Source organism: Harpia harpyja, chromosome 11, assembly GCF_026419915.1.
Source record: "Harpia harpyja isolate bHarHar1 chromosome 11, bHarHar1 primary haplotype, whole genome shotgun sequence".
NCBI lineage: Eukaryota > Metazoa > Chordata > Aves > Accipitriformes > Accipitridae > Harpia > Harpia harpyja.
The window spans coordinates 38,430,436-38,443,475 of NC_068950.1; the positions used below are offsets into that span (position 1 = coordinate 38,430,436).

A 13,040-nucleotide genomic window follows, 5' to 3' on the forward strand; every position below is an offset into this window, starting at 1 on the left:
CATAGCAAGGTTAAACGGAAGTTTAGCTGCATAAAAAGCCTAGCTATCGTCTTAAAGGAAGTGAGTAATAATACTCTGGAGCAAATGAAATATTAAAGACGACATACAGGTCAAGACCAATTACCTATGAAACTCCTGTGACAAGAGCATAAGAACTGTATTCTCTGTAATAATCCACCAGTTTAATTAGTATTTTTATAAGCTTTTAATAATAAACAAAACCCAACTGCTATAAAACCTGAAACTTTGCCCTGTAGTTACCACACTATATAAAATACTGGTAAAACATCCACACATGCACACTAACCACACACAGACTGAAGTTCCCTATCTAACAGCATCAAATACCCTGACAGATGCCTGGAAAGGCTCCCGATATCTTTTACATACCCATTAAAGAAAGAGTGGTAAGATCAAGCAGGCAGTTATTGTGCTGCTTCATCACTTGGCCCAATAGCAGGGTGTTGCAATTCCAATTTGCAACCCTATATTATAGTGTCAAAGCATCTCTCGAAAATGAGCTAACAGCAGAAGGGGTTCAACATCAGAGCACATTTCATCCTACTCTCCAGACAGTTGCTGGAATGTTGGGTTTTTGTGCACATCTATGTGAGAAATCGCCATCCCCTTTCACTTTTTTTTTTTGAGAAGTTTTTGCAAAGGAAAGGCTAGGACAAATAGAAGCTCTGCCTTTCATTTCAAAATAACCCTACAGCATGAATGTTTCTCTAGAATTAAGTTATCTTCGTTCTAAGATAAAGGAGAGTCCTCTCTCAGGAGAGACTCTTGCACCAGAAAGTTTAATCTTTATTTTGGAAATCATAAAAACGTCAACACTAAGCAAAAGATTACTTTTCAGGCAGCTCGGTCCAGTGCCATGGATAGCAAACCTCAACTGCTACAAATATTTTGAACACAGGCCAATTTACTGATGGGAGCACTCGCTGAAGCATCTCAGTGGCAAGAACTGTTTAGCTGTCAGGCTGCTCTTGGAGAGTTTTTTCTTTCCAAATACTGCATCTGCCTACTCCCAAACAGGGTTGCAGTACATTAGATATACGAATCGCTGTGTCACAGCCATCTTCCCATGGGAATAGACAAAATCTTTTTACCAACTCCAAAACTGAAAATACTGGTTTGGAGCCTGAGTACCTGACTACCCATGTTCTCAACTCATAAGCCCATCTGATTGTGCAAAATCTCAAAAGTGACTAACTTTTCAGAATATTTTCTTTTTCTGCATGAAAATCACTGTTATGTGAGTACAGTAGCTTGAATCGGATGGCTTTCACAAGTGCAAGAAGAGACATTGAAAGGCGCATATGCAGGACTCTTGGCACCAATAATGAGCTAGATATAGATTATGAAATAAATAATACATTAAAGCAAAAATAAATAAGGTTAGTCCATTTTTCTAAGCAGTAAATGTACATGTGCAAATCCCTACTCAAAAGGTCTCACAGCTGAAAGGTATGTGAGGTGGAAAGTGAAACAGAATCAGAAGTAGGCAAAATGACTTGCAAAAAGTAACTGAAGATGATACTGAAAAGCCAGATCTCTTGTCCAACACTGTGTATAGACTGCTCATGCTTGTTGAAAGTTTAAGTCATCTCCTTTTTGGCTTCCTATAGCTTTTTTAAGGGGAAGGACAATAAAACTGAAGCCTTGGAACATTCCAGGGAGAGTGGCAGGAGCAGATTCCTTTTAGGAGACAGCACAGATATTGAACAGATTGCTACTGGTATGCAAAAAGGTAATGGTACGACCTGGACTAAAAGTGCACAAAGGATACTTAAAATATATTTTAACTACTAAAAGAAAGACCATTACCAAACCTACAATTCAGAGAGAAAAAAAAATTGGTCTAATGCTCACTTGTGCTTTCCAACACTAAGACACTGAATTTATTTGTAAATGTTCAGTGTAAGATGATTTGTATTTCAATTGCCGGCATTAATAATTGGGGGATAAAGTTAAGCAACATCTTTTCTGATCCGAACATGCAGGATTCTTTGCCAAGAACTTTCCAGATCAACCTACAAATATTTGCCAAATCCAGAGTGAGACCAGGTGCTTTAAACAATAGATTATTCTTCCTGTTAGAAAGTATCATTTTTATGTAGAAGCTTCTAGAAATATCCTTTAGAACAATCTAAAAAGACTATTTTTTCAAGTATTTCATGCAGCAAGGAAAGAAATCATTGAGAGCATGTAACTCCAGAGTGCTGCCATCACATGCTCAGAATAATAGGAAAAATTACAAGTCCATAATCTCACAAGTTTGTGATCCTCTAGAAAGAGTTTGTTGGCACAACTTAATTCCCACTCTTGCAGACTTCTGAAATTATAAAAGAAGGTGCAAACTCAGTCTCTTGTACAGGTCCAGAGGTATTTTATCAAGACACTGAAGATCTGAGCAAGATAAACAGTAGTAGGAACATAAAGGAACGATACCAGCAGAGAACTGCAGCTGCGGAACTCTCTCCACTGAGAAACACTGATACAAAAATTATAAGCTCAGTGTACCACATCAGGAAAACAGTAATTGCATATGACAAATTGGTCTTCCTCATATTCAGCCACATGCTAATCGAGAAAAACAGCACTTCAAAAGAGCTCCTAATGGCAACCGTATCTAATGAGGAAACTATGAAGGCAAGCCCTAAGAGCTTTCTAATACCTTATAGAATATAGTTGGACATCCAAAGTGGCCAGTTTAAAGCAATAACCTGTAAAGAACTGGACCTTCTTCCTCATCCTCAACTACGACAGTCATTTTGGAAACACTCACTCTTTGCTCCATGTAAATACAGACACGAGTTTCTCTAGCAATCCAGTAACCTGAATAAAACACTAAGACAACTCATCTTGCCACTAAGCTGCCTGTATTTAAGTCAGAACATACTTTAGAAAATAAATTATGGTAGAAAAACAGGCAGGCCCTTGAAGCACATAATTTACAGACTTATCCATTAGGCTTGTTGTTATCCTCTCAGTGCTTATCGTTGCAAAGTATGGCCTTTCCAGAGGGATGAGATGGAGAATGACCTGTCAAATCACTGCCAAGAGAGTCAATGATCTTTAGTAGAACAGCTTCTGTCCATATCAGCTAGCTCTGGAGCAAATCAAAATCCCTACCATGGTCATCAACAGCAGGAAACTTCCCCAGGAGCTCCAGAGGTTCACAGGTACAGTAGGCAAGACAAGCCTGCAAAACGTGTCACCTTGCAGAAGATGAGAGCCGCAGATATATAATGGGCCTGCTTTGGCATGACTGGAGAGGTTGTGCTGTTCACAGGATACTTGTCATCAAGGGATCCCTTTTCTCTAAAAGCTTGTAGCTCTTTTAACCAGACCCATTGAAAACAAGCAAGCATAAGTGATAACGTTCAAGGAAAGTAGGAATATTGATTTACTTTGTGCTCTTTGTTAAGTATTTGATTGCTACAAGAGTAGTGAGAGTTTTGAGGTTTTGAAGTGTGTGGGAGTTCTGCTTGTTTAGTTTGCTTAACGTACATTAACACATCTATCTAAACATACAGGTACTCACCACTGTTCCTGTTAACCAAGGCAAGTTATTATATGTAGCCCTTCAGCTGTATCACCTGGTAGTTGTCAACTTTAGAAAACAGCTTTTGATTGTTTAAAAGAACACTTAAAATGAGAAACAATTTCAGTCACTGTAACAGGGTAACTATCTTTACTGTTTGAGCTACTCAAATGAAGAATCCTTTCCAACTCACTGGAGTGATATTTTTCCATGGCAAAGTATTTTCTTTTCTAATATCATTTTTTGGACATAAACTAGAGATTCTTGATCAGCTGCTCTCAGAAATTCAAAGGTCAAAATATAAACCTTACAAAGCATCAGAAAAAAATTCACAGAACACTTGATCCATATGCAAAAGAAAGGAGTCTATCAATGATGCCAGATTTCACTTGCTCATGCACAGCAAGTGAAGCAACAGGCATTAACTGACAATGGCAAACCTAAACTAGAACAAAAACCTTGCAGTGGACATACCTGCTGGATTTTTTAATATATAGTAAAAAGATCATAAAAAGAAATGTAATTTCTGTATTACTTGACTGCTATGAATGACTTGAATTATTCAATTAGCTGTACTTCTAATGCAGAATTATGTTTGGTTGTATATTATCTACCTCAATAGAAAATTAAATGGGGAAATTCTAATAGTGTGATTTCCTCCTGAGGTAAAGGAAAATAATCCATGTTTTCTGCCTTTAATACTCAGAGCTAAGGTAAGCAAACAAAATTCTGGTGTACAAAAAAAAAAAGCATGTTTTCCAATACTCAACTCTCCTTCATGAAACTCCCATAAAAAGCAGACTAACTCCCAGTCATACTCAAGGTCAGCTTGTAGTATATTAGGCAAAAGGAAATCTTAATAACCTGCCCTCCATTTCTAGCATCCTGAAAAACAGTTAGGTAAAATTATAGTTCCAGCTTTCTACCTGCACTCACTAGCACAGCTGGATGGAAGAAGCCACAGGAGAAAACCTTCCAAAAGACATCACTCCATGTGTAATTACCAAGAAGCTACAGGCTTTCTAATGCATCCTTTTAGACTCTATAATGTTGAACAGGTAGAAATAAAACTTGCATATACTCAAATGTGGAGGTGGGCAGGTTTAGCATACAGACTGCATAATTTAGCCTTTTGGTTTTTGTAATCTCAAGCAGTTAAGGAACACGCAGATTACCTAATCCCAAATCTTTCAAGATGGCATCTCTAATTTCTGTTTGCTGTAGCTCTCGTAATTAGCCCAAGACAAGGAGGTGCTTCATCCAGTGCAGTGCCTTTCCCATCCGTCTCTCTGTAATGCAGTATCTTTAGAGCATCACATCTAATAAATTCCAGAATTATACTTAATGTTCTGGGTATCAATATTAGTTCTGGTGAAAACTGTCAATGTCTGTTTTCCCCTTGTTAAGCAGGAGAGAAAATCAAGCTCGCAGAGTATCTGTGCTGAAGATAAATCTGCTGTTAGCACGGATCATAATATGGATTTCTGGCTGGATAAACAACCTCCAGAAGTCAGTAACTGCAGTAGCTCTCTCTTATCTCAGTATTGGTTTGAGAATGTTTTATGCCTTCACTGTTATCACTGTACAACCAGTGCTCTGCTTAAGAGGCAAGAGAAGATTATCTCCAGAAATATATGCCAAAAATATTATTACTCACCCTGTGAAGTCAAATTTCAATAGAGATTATACAAGCATCTTGAAACCCCAAACCCTTTCTTTCACCCTGGAAACAATAGCAGCATGCGAGCAACATTCAGAGTATTATTAAAAGCATTGTGAAGTCACTATGAGTAAAACGTTACCTAATTAATTAAGAACAGAAGTTCATGCTAAGCTTGAATAGTCTTTGAATCAGAGCTGTTTCAACAAGGGGAATTCTACCACAACTGCTAACTTCTGACAACCCTCAATAATTATTATTACAGTATATATCAACTGTGAAATCTAAGCCACCTTTGTGGCTTCTATTTAGTACCTTGGCCATAACTAGCTTGTCAATATTAGCTAGCTGCAGTTTCATGTTAGAAACAAATATATTAACAAACATGGAAATGATATCCCAAAATAATATTTATAAATCAGGAGGTCATCAGCTGAACGAGAGCTCTTTCTAAAAGTTGCATAGCAGGCTGCAGTACACGTGGAGATTTACAGTACACATATATCACACAACAAATTCTTAATCAGAAATGAACGCACTGTTGCCTACAGACTGAAACCTAATCCTGGTTCAAATACTCCATGTGACAGCCCTTTCACTGTGCTCAAAATGTGAGTTGCTTAGCTTTTTCATTTACTGGTTTACTCACTGATACATGGCTAATGTATAAAGAAACAAACATGACTGAGTACATTTCATAACACGGCATGCTCAATTATTCAAAATAACCTAAGACAGAGGTGCCCGTAGCAAAATACTCAATGACTGACAGGTGTCTCCACTGTGAAAATTTCACTTCCAAATAATTTGATCTTTTTTCTTGTTGGAGCAATTGCTATGATGCTTTTCTCCCCTCATCAGGTAAGAGAAGGGGTAAGGATAGAGGGGCAAGGAAGGAGATTTATCAAGCATTTCAGTTTTCATATTAAACTTACTATTCTGTTATTTGACTTTTTGTTACAGCATAAGCCAATTCCCCAAGTATGATAAATGTCAATGATACTACAGATGTTTGTATGCACGCATTTTCTTGAAGCTAGGGAAAAAAAAAAATCTTTGAAGACATCTATATGAAGCTTGAGAAGGGACAAAACATTTGAGAAGGAACATTTCTGTCCTAGTTTTTCTATTGCACTCTATATGCATACGGTACTACTAGCTGAGTTTGGATACTAGGCATATTAGGGATCAAACATTTTCATAGCCCAAGTGGACCAAGAGCAGTAAGGTAACAAAGACAAAACAATTCATCAGTTTTCTACATCTTGGCTGAATAGCACTGCCCCTGCAAAGGAGCCTTTCTGTATCTCCAGATTCAGCCCATCCATTAGACACATCCATTCAGACAGGGTCTAAGCGAGACTGTGATAAGCGAAAAATTCTCTTGCTGCTTAGTCTAGACAGACTTGAGTTTAGATGTCTGCAAGGCATATTCATCATTGCTAATCCCTTCTTCTTGATGAGCAGATCTCAGAATTCAAACAAGTTCATTTCTCCTGGCCTAACAAGATGTCATCTATCTCTCCTCACTAGACAAATTAAGTTGCCTGTTCAAAAAGATTACCATGCTAACTGTGCAGAATGGGAAATTAGAGAGAAATACTTTTTCAGCAGGGTAGATGAAGGCACAGACCTATACCTCAGACCTCTGGTCTTTAAGTCAGAATCTCAGGGTGATCTAGGGGACTGCAGACCAGTTCGACCTAACATAACTCCCCAGAAGGACACAGGAACAAATTATAAAACAATCTATTTGAAATGCCTAGAAAAGAAGTTATTCTGCTTACCATTGGAGCAAGACTGGTGAGGCTGCTGCTCCCAGCATACTAGCGTTTCCATTTTTCTTTTGTAACCTATCCTTTTTGAGATTAAAGAAGTGAGCAAAACATAAAGCAAGGAATATTTGTGTGGTGAAAGTGAGATAGCAGTTAATGTGGCATATAGGAAAAATCAAAGTGTAAAAGGGAGGGAGGAGAGGTACGGCACGTGAATGACGGCAGAGGAAGTTCCACTTCCACACTTGAAATGTAAGAGTGGGAAGTTTTCCATTATACAAACAGTTGAAGAGAACAGTGGTTTCTAAATGCATCCAGCACAGCCCTTGAATATGAATATTGAAGCAGAGAAAATTAAGAGCGTGGGAAGTCTTTGGCAATTTTTTGCGATTCTCCAGAGAATATCAGACAGCTCCACGCTCTTTCCTGGTTGGAGACCCAAGCACACAGAAACCAATCCATGCAGGAAGGAGGTGGTAGACTCCCAAGCAGCCCATGCTATTTCTGAGGATACTCAGAGTCTCATCATTTCAAGAAAAATGATGCTATGACATGAGACATCATTCACATTAGGTTGTTCTTGCCATGGCTCTAGTTCTCAGTGTTTAACCAAGCATTATTAACAACGTGTGGGCAGCCTGTTGTGCTCAGACAAACCCTCACTAAATTCCTTGGGAATAAATAGGTGCTCAACACTGCCAAACCATCACTTATCGCTGTATAATTATACATTAAAGAATCTATCTTGTTTTCAGTGTATAATCTCAAAAAGTCAGTGATACATGATTTAAGAATTCACACATGTTCATGTTTAAAAGTAATGTTTAAAACTTCAAGGATTACAGGTTTTCTGTGAATTAATGTTCATCTTTTGCTTTGCTCTTTCCTCAAAGCTAGCAAGTATTCCTTCATTAGTAACAGACTGTAAAACTACTTCTATCCATACTGAAATACATTGTATACATAAAACAAGTGTTATCACAGCAACAACAAGCAAGTATCCCACTGTAAAATGAAGGTACACTCCAATTAAAAAAAAAAAAAAAAGGCTATCAAATGCATTTTTTGGAAATTTACTGAAACGGCTTTTTTTGTACTATGAAATTAATTACGAGACTCAGAGAGATTTACTATACAGAACTGAAGGGCTCTCTTCAGTCTATACTGGTCAAGACATTGCTATTCAAGTTTAGTAGATAATTTTTAAAAAATGAATCAACCAACCAAAGCTCATCTACTATCATGTAAACCCTTATCCCTCCTTGAACAGCAATAAAAAGTGGATGTAATTCTACATTAGCCACTTTGTCTTTTGACATCAAATAGCATTAGCTGGGAAAAACAGTCAAGTATGCTCTAGGTTTGTTTGTTTTATTAAACTATTGTACAAATATTAAAATGAATAGAAGAGTTTAAAAAATTTGACAGCCCTTGAAATTAACTTCCTCTGGAAAATAACTTCAATTTCATTATGCATCTTCAATACAAAAAAAAAAAAAAAATCTTGACAGGTATTCAACGTTTCACTTTAAACACTAACTGGATGAAAAAAATCTCTAGGGTGGAGTGTGTTCAGGTTATAAATCAGCAATGCTTATTTTAACTCCTTACAAAGTGTTGTTGAGATAATTACTGCTGACAGCTTTATTCAAGGTTCATTTCACTTTTTCTACTATTTTTCCCCTGTTAGAAGTTCAGCAGGGCCCATGGGAAGATCCACCCCTCACACCTGTTAGGGTTCTTCATGTTACTGAGGCCAGTTTGGACATGTCACTTCAAATTAGCATTGTGCCAGCGCGCTGTGACAATTACTTATCGCAGGTTTAACTTGAAAAAAAGTTTCTAATCCAGCCACAAGAACAGTGTCAGAGTACGTAATTTAAACCTGTCAACACAGGTTGTAGGAAATTCATTCCAAGGATTTCAGTGATGTTCCCATGGCAGATCTTTGAACTATAATGAAGATTAAAATCACAAAGGAATGCTATAGAGTTAAAACACAGAACCCAAAAGTTAAAAAATATCTGAACTGAAAAAAGTGTCTTAAATATTAATAATTTTAAAAAATTTGATAAATATTTTAGATTAAGAGATTGCTTTCTTTAATTCTCCAAAATTCTTCTGCAGTTTATTCCGAAAGGCTGCATATTAAATGTACGTATCTTATTCCTTCTGCTGCAGTATAAAGACACAGCCCTGGGAGATCTTTACACAACGTGCTGAAGGCAGCAGCACGGTGAAGATGCTCTGGAATTGACTTGTGGACAAATGGCACACAGGGTGGGAGGAGGGAGGCTGGAGAAGAGTCCATGGCACAGTGAGCAGGCCACTGGTGTTTTTCAGACACCAGATGCGGGATGCTGGAGTCACAGCCACAACCATGATAAAGCAAGCTTCACAAAATGCTGCCGAGAGTTTCTGTACAAGCTTGAGAAAAAGTTGTGCCCAGTCCTCTGGGAACACCCAGCGCTGGTACGCTGGTTGAACATACATGCCAGTTTTTGCTACGGTTGCTGTTAATCACCAGCCGTATTACTGTGAATCTATCACTCTCGTTTGCTAGCTGAATGAAAGAGAAGATTATCCCTGGTTTTGATTATTTCTCATTTGATTAAGCCTAGTTAGGCAAGTTAGGAATTAAAGCAGAAGGACAGATACTGTAGTACTTAATGTTGCTTCAAACCACAAATATATTTAAAGGAAACAAAAGGAAAAATTTCCTTGTACAACAGATTCTACTAAGAAAAAGATATACTTGAGAGACTGAAATAAATACCCATGATCACTTACAGAGCTCATTCTTCTCAGACAAAAACTGTAAATATTAAAAAGGACGAAAAATCTGCCAAGCCATTTGCAGCTATTTGAAACACAGGGTAACAGAATTAAATAAACGCTGAAAGACCTGGAACACAGTTAAGTATAGACCATGAGGCTAATTGTGGATCTTGAGTTAATTACTTTCCACTGATACGTTTTCTCAATGGTCTTTTACATCAGTTTTTTCTTTCCTCAGTCTGAACCCCAAGGCAATTCAGCGTGCTAGCCTCCAAACTCTGGGTGATTCATTGTGTACTTCTGCCTTAGGATTTTTAGTTCATGCAGAGAAAGCCAGGCTTTCACATCAAGTTGATGTTAATGTGCACTGACAAAGCAACAGTAAAGGAGCTTCATGTTTGTCACAACGCGCACTCTTTAATTTAGTAATTGCTTTATACTGATATGCAAATAATGACACATTTCCCAAATTTCCAGTTCCTCGGCAATGCTTTCACTAATTACTTAGTGGTTAAAACTTATGCATGTAAATTGGTTAAGTGAGTTTATTAACAAGTACACCTGTGTGAATTGATCTATAAAACATACATGCACAGGAACAGGTTATAACTCACTGTACATTCCCGAATGTCTCAGGAACCGAAAATAAATACTCTCTCACCAAAACAAGATCTATTACGACTAATAGAGTGTTATTCATAGATAAACTGGGATTCCCAACCTTTCCCAAGCTAGAGAGAGACTGCCTTTGGGTGACAACAAATACCAGGAGTCAAAGCATTCATCCATTTCATGTTGCCAAATGAGAGAAGGATCAAGGTAAACAAAAGAAAAGGTCTGTAAGAAAAAGGACGAGAATCCCTCTGGTACCTGAAAACGTGGGAAAGCACCAGCATCCACTCACCCATCAGCTCTCTGAGGACCATCACATGCTCTGCAGTCTGGTTATTGTATTTTGTGATACACCTTAGTCTTACTTTTGATACTCTAACAGTGACTGTGAAAAATTGAGCTGCACTTAATATGGATTCAGACTCATAACAATTGCAAAAACACTAAACAGAGTTAATCTGTCTTTTTATATTTCCTTTCCTCAAAATTCTTCGCAGTGTAAGGGCTGAAAAGTAATCAAGATACTAACATTGTCCTGTTTCATTTGCTGGCTTCTGCGTTGAAACACAGTGTCTGTTAGGTTTCTGATATTTTCTTTAAGTAACTGCCTAATTGCCATAGAAGAGGACATAATAATATTGTTTGTTCTAAGTCTGATCACAAATTGCCTATTTTTTGCTATTCAGAAGAGATACAAAACTGTTAAACAGATTTTTAAGGTAAGAAACAATTGTAAGTGAAACAATAAGCAACAGTATAAACCAAGAACCAATTCAATTCATCCAGATCACATATTGCCCACAGATATTCACAGATATATCTTGGGAACTGCTTTGCATTCACAAAGAGTATCAGCCAAATACTTGGCACATTTCAGGTCTATGGTGGGATGCCATTTACTTCACAGCATTGTACAATGCTTTGGATGGCAAACAGAAGAGTGCCTGGATATGTTTCCAGCACTATATAATTCCTTGGCAGAGTTCAAGCAGTTGTGCTAGCAACACTGCTTCCAACAAATGGTTCAAACACTGATAGGCTTTTTATGCTGCCTCTTCTTCCTGCATATCACTTTTCAAGGAATTGGATTTTTGCAATGTTAGCCTTTTGAAAACATGGTGTTACTGACTTCTAAAAATGAGCTTCTGAAAAGGATGATTTTTCCTTATTTTCTGTTTCCCTGACCTGGAATATATGAAAAGGCCTTTTAACGCTTTGCATCAGTACAATTAAAAGCATGGAGTACATAACCTCCTCAATTAAAGGAAAAATGTTCAAAACTAGAAATAATAAATTGTATTAACACTAAACAGTATTTTAGTATTCGCAAATGGTAAGTTGTTGGGCTGGGGCGGTTGCAGCTAAAAATGCATTAATTTCATCCATTCAGTATAACTACATATTGTGTGTGCTTGGTTGATGTATGATAGTTCCAAGTGTGACAAGCAAAGATAAAGAACATAAATAACTAAAAAATTAAGCATTTATGAAGGGTCTTTCTATTTGAAGACCTCTAAGGACTGGACAAACATGAAACATCGCCAACATGTTAGACTGGATTTTCTTAGCCATCTAACAAAAATAAGATGGCCAGTTCCTACTGAAATCTAGCTGAGGCCATGTAGCTACTTTTCTTTGACTTGTATGAAAGTTCGGCATTAAATCTCAGGCCTCCTCTTAGAAATGAGAAGGCTTGAGTTGCTTAAGTAAAGTGCTTTATTAAATGTCATAAGTAAAGTCTGCAGAGCTACAAATCTGTCTCAGGTCTATGTTTTGACCACTGGGCAGTAACTACATTTAGAAAAGGAATTCAATCCAGTGATTGCTATTGAAAACAGAGCTCTTCTCTTGTTTGGTAGAGGAAGTTACCTGTCTAAAATAGATTTATCAACTAGTATTTTCTTGGTTCCACGTTTTATCAACAGTTTATTGGACTTCAACAAAAAAGTCCCAACAGAGGACCAGATTAACTCCATTCTAAGCATTTAAAAAGTTATCTATGGACTAATCTAACATTATTTAAATACCTTTTTTTTTAAAGGAAGCATTTAAGACTATTATATCAGGCTCTGCACACAACTAGAACAAACCCCAAGTGAGGTTCTAGCAATAGCAAATATTCTCACTTTTATATAAAACAACAAAAGTGATGCTGTAATTTTACATAGCTTGCTTCTGCTATTACACGGCAAGCCCACTTACCATACACTTACTTAAAGTGAAACTCTGTTTACAGAGTCCCAAACACCTTCAATCTGTTGCAATGGATTTTCATACATCTTATAGTGAAGCTCTGCTCTGCTTATATAGTGGAGTTTCATTACAAAGAAACAAGCACCACTGTGATAATCCTCCAGGAATAATGCAATTACCACTTATCAGACAGGTGTCTGCTGTATTCCAAGGAGATTATCACTTCCTATTCTGCTCTCCAAGAGCACAGAATAAAAGAGAAGCTGCTACTATTAAATGACTGAGGAGAAAAGGAGACTTTGATAATAGCTCTTGCTAGCTTCTCTCAGCAGGCCATGAAGTAAATGTAGTCCTTCTATAACATCTTGGCACTGGAATGAATATTTTAGTTTCTGCAAGGTGAGTTAGAGCACCTAAATAAGACCACTCCTGTTAATTGAATCTGAAGTATATCTCTCTCTTTCTTCACTGA

General features: G+C 37.4%; 1 protein-coding gene across 1 annotated transcript in view; it reads right to left on the bottom strand.

Moving 5' to 3' along the window:
• FAF1 (Fas associated factor 1) overlaps window positions 1-13,040 on the bottom strand; it is a 173,472-nt gene that overhangs the window by 61,779 nt on the left and 98,653 nt on the right. The window lies entirely within an intron of this gene.